The sequence below is a fragment of the Podarcis pityusensis genome, assembly GCF_964106645.2.
Source record: "Podarcis pityusensis genome assembly, chromosome: 2".
Taxonomy (NCBI): Eukaryota; Metazoa; Chordata; class Lepidosauria; order Squamata; family Lacertidae; genus Podarcis; species Podarcis pityusensis.
In genome coordinates this window covers 60056684-60064318 of record NC_138029.1, presented here as the reverse complement: position 1 = coordinate 60064318, position 7635 = coordinate 60056684, and the positions used below count along the sequence as shown (strand labels likewise).

General features: G+C 38.9%; 1 protein-coding gene across 6 annotated transcripts in view; it reads right to left on the bottom strand.

Annotated features, from left to right (window-relative positions):
- Window positions 1–5965: 5965 nt before the first annotated feature.
- SLC25A48 (solute carrier family 25 member 48) overlaps window positions 5966–7635 on the bottom strand; it is a 34337-nt gene continuing 32667 nt past the window's right edge. For all 6 annotated transcript variants that reach the window (XM_080996353.1, XM_080996354.1, XM_080996356.1 and 3 more), the window contains one exon: window positions 5966–6466. The gene's annotated coding sequence lies outside the window, so the exon portion shown is untranslated. The remainder of the gene's footprint in view (window positions 6467–7635) is intronic.

The window sequence follows — 7635 nt, the reverse complement described above, 5'->3', positions numbered from 1 at the left end:
TTATCCCTGAAGAAGTTCCTGTTGATGTGAGTGTGTTGTTTGTACCTTTTTAATGCATAAATCCGCAAGCAGGACCTAGTATAATCTTATCAGGAGTAGCCAATAATGTAATTGCGTCACTCAAACTGGTATAATATTATCTGAATTCCCAGTTTAGGGAAGCTTTTAATGTTTGATGTATTACTGTATATTAACATTTTGTTGAAAGCTGCCGAGAGTGGCTGGGAAAGCCCAGCCAGATGGGTGGGGTATAAATAATAAATTATTATTATTATTATTATTATTATTATTAATAATTTTAAAGTTACATCCCTTAACTGGAATACCTTAAATGGTGAACTTATCTGATATCTGTTGTGTCAGTGCTTCTATTGTGCGTTAAATGATTAAGGGGAAGAGAAGAAACCTCTGATTTGTTAATCCTTGTGATTTAAACTTCCAAGAATTTACCCACTGGTTTTAACTGTCTCTGTTGAATAATTTGAAGGCAGGGTGATTTTATCTTTTTTTGTTTTCATATTATCAGATGCATCTTTGAAGTCAATCAAAAATAAATAATCCTTCCTTGATTTTCTCACTAATTTTTTTATAAATATATGATGTCATAATGATGCTCTGACTCTCTTCTTCAAATTTAAGGAGCGCTTTGTTTTGTAGAAAGATATGTCTGGATCAAGCCCAGATAAAAGAAATGAAACTCACAAGTGCTCTACAAATGTTTAGTTAACACAAGAAAAAATAAAGAATGGATTCTGAGAAATCCTTTTAAGGGGAGAATTAGAAAAGATTCATAAAATTAACCACATATTCCCAATAAGTTAGTCTAGGTTTTCTTTCCTTCCCAAATATATTTTGATTTAAATTTTCCCTTACCAAGATGGCGTGATATAGACATACTGCTATTCTTAAATCTATCACGCAAGGTGAATTGTTTCATTGGATGACTTTTATATCCTGTGCTATATTTTATGGTGAATGTTAATGCTGCTGTTCTTCTTTCCTTTCCTTGTTTATTTTATTATCTTGAGTGCCCATTCAAATGTACCTCAGAGACCCTTTCCATGTGTTACTCACAAAGAGAGAAAGTGACCAGGGAGAGGCTGTATGGCCAAGCTTTTGGCCCTGTCCCCATGAAACATGCCTCCTACCAGCACAGCTCCTTTGGTTGACAGCAGGGAAGCCTTTTTGTGTTGATCAAGAGGCTTCTCAGGATCCCAGTGCCTTGATTTCCCAGGGCTCCAGAATCTGTCAAAATCTCCATGTGAAGAAATAAATGCACTGATGCTTCCTCAACTCAGATGGCCAGACTAAAGCAAAGGCAGGCTTTGGGGATCACTGCGTGCCACTTTCCCTCTTTCTTCATGTAACGCAGGAAGAGGGGATTGAGCAAGGCGGCTTCCGAAGCTCTTAAAAACTGGGTAGGTTTGTGTAGAACAGGCATCCCCAAACTCGTCCCTCCAGCTGTTTTGGGACTACAACTCCCATCATCCCTAGCTAACAGGACCAGTGGTCAGGGATGATGGGAATTGTAGTCCCAAAACAGCTGGAGGGCCGAGTTTGGGGATGCCTGGTGTATAAGAAGGTGCACTTTCAGCACTCCCAAGCTTTAAAGCAACACTTTGGATTATGCCTTTCACTGTACTTGTACATGCCACACTTGCAAGCTCTGTGAATAAAGATTGGGAAAATGTAATAAGTGAAATGGGCCATGGGTGGTGTTGGTATGAGTTCCTTTCCATTTTTTTGTAGGTTTTTAGGAGGGGGAGGATTGTCACCCCGCCATTACTCTTTGGAAGCACCTATCTATCTTTTACTCTGAAATGTAAGTACATAATCGCAAGAAATGTTTGTTAGATGCAATACTTTTTCTTTTTATAATTCAAACCGGAAACTATCCAAGAACAGTTACCGAAGAATGAGGAGGGAAATGAAGGAGCAGGTAGAAAACCAGAGGCAGAAAAAAATCTATTCCAAAAGATGTGATTGTGATCAAATAACAGTAAGAGCAAAAACAATGTTGCCACAATTTGATTATAAAAAAGCAAATTGAAGAAACTATATTAGAAGTTCAAAGAACAAAACACTGAAAATAGGCAGCATATAACTTACAAAGTCTACAGTTTAGTGTACAGAAGTTTAAAGGTACCTCACTGCAGATAAGACCATTCTTTATTTTATGAATAAATCCAAATGGAAGGCCATCCATTAATCAATTCTGGATTACCCTTATTCATGAGAAACACAGGAGCAGTAAAAACAAAAACATACTTCTTTATTTGTAGGACAATAACAATGATCAATACATACCAAACCCTGATAATTTTCTTGCAGGGTGTGGTATAAATCTCAATTCGAAACAAAAATGAATAGCAAATTCAGCTTAGTAGATGTGACTAGCAATTGTTTGTAAGAACTGTAAAACAACATATTGATATAAGTACTGAAATTCTCCTGACAGCAGCCTTGTGCTCCAAGATTCTACTCAGAATAAACCCACTGAAATTATTACACAGAAGTTAATTTATCTATTACGTAACTTCAATGGATCTACTCTGAGTAGGACTAGCACAAAACGCCTGAGGATAAGGAGGATATATCTTATATTCTTATCTTCGGGAACTCACCACAGTAAAAATCAACTTGAAATAATTTAAAAGATAGGGTAGGTCTATCTTCACGAATGCCTGCAGTACTCTGAGTAACAGAGCAATCTAACCCCCACCTTGCACTTGGTAGGTGTGGGTTTGGACGGAGGTGTCCCTCTGGCCAGCTCTCCTAGCTATATTGGCCTCCCACCACCCACAGAGTGCTGCAAGCATCATACCATCAGTGAGGGCATCACTAAATTTGTGGCGGGGTGAGAGTGTTATTGGTTTGCAGCCTGCTCTTGGAAGGCTCTGAAGTGGGGCATTCATGAGGCAGGGAGGGGAAAAGGCTGAGCCAGCCAGCTCATTAGATCCCAAGGTGGTCACACTGTAGCTGTATGGTGGCCTGGCCACTGCATCAACTTCAGGCTGCTTCAGCGATCTTCCCAGGGACCTTCTGCCCCGGCCATGTGCGACAGCGCAGGAGATGCAGCAGTGGCGGGAGGTCTGCATTGCGGCCTAAGCAAAGGAAAGCTGACAACCCTATTATGCTCCTACAACTGAGATACAAACCTACCCATCTGAACCAAGTTCTCTAGAACATAATTCTGCAAATTTTGCAAGTGATTTCTTCAAGGAAATTAGTAAAATCCACAAGAATGTCATGTGTGAAAGTCCAGCATGGCTCAAGTTGGAGCAAAAATCCAACTGCTAAGCTAGAGGCAAAAGAATTCACACAGGGAGCTAATTTCTATAATGGTAAAAACCTGTAATGTTACAATATAATAGTACTGGCTTTTTGTTTGTTTTTTACATTTTTGTTATTACAAAAAGTAGTTCCCTGGCATATTTTGGGATATATCCCAGGCATATAAGTGTGCATATATCCCACATGGCACCTGACAGATATTTAACTTCCACTGATCACTAAAATAGCCTCCCTCTTCCCGTCACACATCATTCCTAAAACAGCCATTATATCAATGATTTGTAATGGACAACTTGAGGATATACCATGTTTCATGTTCCAGACAATATGAATTCCCTCTGTGCATATATACAAGCTACAAGAGAAATTGAAACCCCTTGCAAATGTCATTTGTTCTCCTATTTTCTTCCTTCTCCAAATGACAGAAAAAAATAAACATACGAAGAGTTAAAGATTTCCCTTTTGGAAGTGTTGTATTCTTCAATTCAGTTTACACTGGCACTGACCATCAGTTGATATGTAAGCTTATAGAAGAACAGTTAACGATTGCATCTTCAGTGAACCAACACGGCTTCCAGTTTTGGATTAATGTTTACACTTTTTTCTTTGAAAAATTGACAGGCCCGTCTTGGAGAACATCAGACCTTAGAATAACTTTGAAGTCAATAAAAAGAAATCTGGCTTGCAATGCTTGTATGTGCAGGATCCCAACTCACCTGGAATCTCATGACAGGGTGGGAGAAAGACATTTGCCTGAATTCTACAGAAACCTATTTGCCATCTATGCACAAGGGTTGTCTATCTTATCTAACATGCTGATGAGTGGTTTTAAAGTGGGCTTAGGGGGAAATGAAATGGAAGAGGGGAGGGCTGCAGCTCATTGGTGGAACCCATGCAGATGGTCCCATGTTCAATATCTGGCATCACCAGGTAGGGCTAGGAAAAACAAACCCTGGAGAACTGCTGCCAACAAGCATAGACAATACTGAGCTAGGTGGATGAATAGGTCTGAGCCGCTGTAAGGCAGTTTCCTGGGTTCCTGAGATATGGACCTGTCCCTAATGACTCTAAGTACTTGCCATCTAGAAATTCAGAAGAGGAATATCAGAAGAGTCCAGCTGGATAAGCTCAAAGGCACAACTAATTCAGTTTCCTGTTCTCAGAGTGTCCAACCAGATGCTTATGGGAAGCCCACGAGCATGATGTGAGTGTTGTGTGCTTCCCAGCATCTGGCATTCAGGGATTTGCTGCTTCTGATATTATACTGATATTATACTGATATTATACTTATGTCGAGTAACAATTGATATTATGAATTTGTCTAATCTCCATTTAAATTAAAAATACCGTAAGTTAAACTACTTCTTCACACAATGCGTAGTTACGGTAATTTTGTATGTCCCGAGCCTTCCAACATTCGGCTTCATTCCTTGAGTTGTATCAAGCTAAATTATACTCTTGAGTCATTGAAATGAATGAACCTAAGTTTATCTTGCCCATTAATTTCAATGGGTCTGGTCTTAGTATGATTCATATTGGATACAACTCCTTTTTAATTAAAACACTTTAAAGTCTGGTTCCTAAATGTACAAAGCAGTTCACATAAAACACGAAATGCGTCCCACTAAAATTAACCACCCCAGGTCTGTTAAAATATAATTTAAGAGCTCACTAAAATTATAAAGAAAATATTCCTTTGGCAAAACCAGTCAAGCAAAGTCCTCCTCACCGCAGTAGGAAAGTGGATCAATGGGGTAGGCTAGGGGGAACAGTGGTAAGTGCCCTGTTCTTAGGTATCACTGTCCTAATCTGGTGCACTGATAGCATAAAGATCCATGCTAGATTTCCCAACCACAAGTGTAGCATGGGATGATGTAGGAAGACAGGATCCATCAGGTTATGTGAGTCCCAGATTAGATGTTCTTAACCAGTATGTTCATACTAAGTTACATGCTGACAGTGTTAATAATCCACAATAAGCATCCTCTGGGTCCTACTGGGCAAAAAGAACAGAGATACTGTACTGCCATTCTTGACAGATAAATGGTCCAAGAGAATAGTGTGTTCCACCATAACAAAGACTGCTGAAACTTCCAACTACATCAACAGGGAGTTACTTCCATTATGTAAACAGAGATCACAATTTACAGTATATTTGGGGTTCCGTGGAGCTGTGTTGCAGTGCTAATAGTAAAGTAATTTTTATTTCAGAGTGATATTTTATCCAAAGTATTTTCCCTGGTCATCTAGTTGCAGCAGCAGATAACATTCCAATTGTTAAAGAAAATCCTGAATTGAGAAATAATGTCTGAGACTGAGGTCTGCTAATCGAGAAACTGGTTTTTACTTGGCTAAGAAGGGCTAACTAGGGGAAATTCTGAAAACAGCAGCCTAGCCTTATTCTGCATGCACTACTCCTCTGCCACCCATTTACTAACAGGAGCCAACTAGGAGTCAGATACCCACAGCAGTGCTGAATGGATGGCAGATATACAGTGATTCCACTTGATTTACCTGATCTTACATTTGGATTCTCATTTGGTGCAATGAACCATGCTCCATAAGATAAAATGTCAGAGAGCGCAACATCATGGGACAGTACAAATAATTTTATCACATTTATCACATTTGGGATGGGGGAAAAGAATCAAAAGTGTAAATTTGCTACATAAATGCTTAAACTCTTCATGAGGTTATTACATTCTTTCTTGTCTTACAACGGATAAAGTATCTAGTCACATGGCAACAAACGGGAAGACAGTTTGAGTACACGGGAATATATTTTCTTTGATTCTTCAAGGACCACAATTAACTACTTACTGATGGTTCTAGAAAGTGACATCTGTGGTCGTTTCCCAGCAGAACACGCTGCACTCTTACTTCACCAATAAATGTTTTTATCATTGCCAGACAACCATGTGCATGTTAAAATTGCTTTTGTTTTTAGAACAAAACATTTAGAAGAGAGAGGATTTGAATGAGAATTCAGCTGATCCATCCTCGAAACTCTTCAGTCCATGTACCATATCAAAAATCACTCATCGTGAACAGAACATTCTCTGATGAAATTTCTTCACTTCATATTCCATGTTGGTAAAATCAAGTTTCTGATCAAGGCCGTGCAGTTGATTTGGTTCAGGAAGTGAAAGCAATGGTCAAGTACAGAAGTTCCCTTAGGATCAAAAGAAACAGTCATCAGAAAAGCAATCCCACAAGCTGGCTACATACAGCAACATTTTGGAGACATTGATATTGTACTGTAGCTGGTGCCTGTGGTACACACATTAATTTGGAATTCCTGCATCATCTCTGGTTGAACTGGTTGTGAATGTTTAAGAGCTTATAAAGCTTAAACTAGTTTCTTGGAAAAGCCAAAACCAACTTCCAGAAACATGGTCAATATTCCTGCAACAGATCTACTGGATGGGCCCGTTCTGAGTAAGCTACTCCCATGACCAGAACTCTGCTGTGTCAGGCTGGGTGAGACCCATCTGGAACTCTGGACAGGTGCCACCAGTCAGTGTAGACAATAGGTAGGTAAGACCAGTGTTCTGACACTGTATGGCAGCTTATGTTCCCAAAGGCTATTTGGGTTTTGCTTCCTCCGCTATTTTTAAATTTTTATTTATTTTTACTTCTGCAAACATTGGGATTCTCTCAAGCCAGCTGATACCGCCCTCTTGTGTGTGCACAATGCAGTTTTAGCTATATAAAGAATGGTGCTTCTGTCTGAAAATGAGGGAATGGTGGACTTAGTGGCAACAATCCGACACAAAGGTTAAGGGGTCGAAGGATCTGTCACTTTTAGTTCTCTCCGTATCTCATTTTCAAATCTTAAATTACGTTCTCCACATTTTGCAGCAATTTGAGATTTTTAAAAAAGAAACCCTCACGAAAAGTCAATTTTCATGCAAATTTCTCCGAACTAAAATATTTTTATATGCCGTTTTGACCAATGTACCATTTTTTGTAAGCAATTACCCCTACTGTTATGCATTTTTGGATGTAATTTTCACTAATATTTTCATGTTATGCATATTTTCCCCTAATATATGCATTGCTGTAAATATTGTTTGGGTGAAGAACTGCATCACAAAATTCAGAGCAGTGCAAATGTGTGTCTTGGTTCATATATTGCTTCAAAATGGCGGAAATGACTGGTAGAATCCGTGACCAGGGAGAAGAGTCTGTGGAGGAAGATTGGAAGAAATTCAAAGATTATTTACAGAAACACTGCAAAATTAAAGAATGCTAGAGTGATGTTGGATTGAAAATAAGTGGTTTCCAGCTGTACAGGATTTAAAGTTATAGATAGACTAAGATTAAAGATTAGGATTAAAG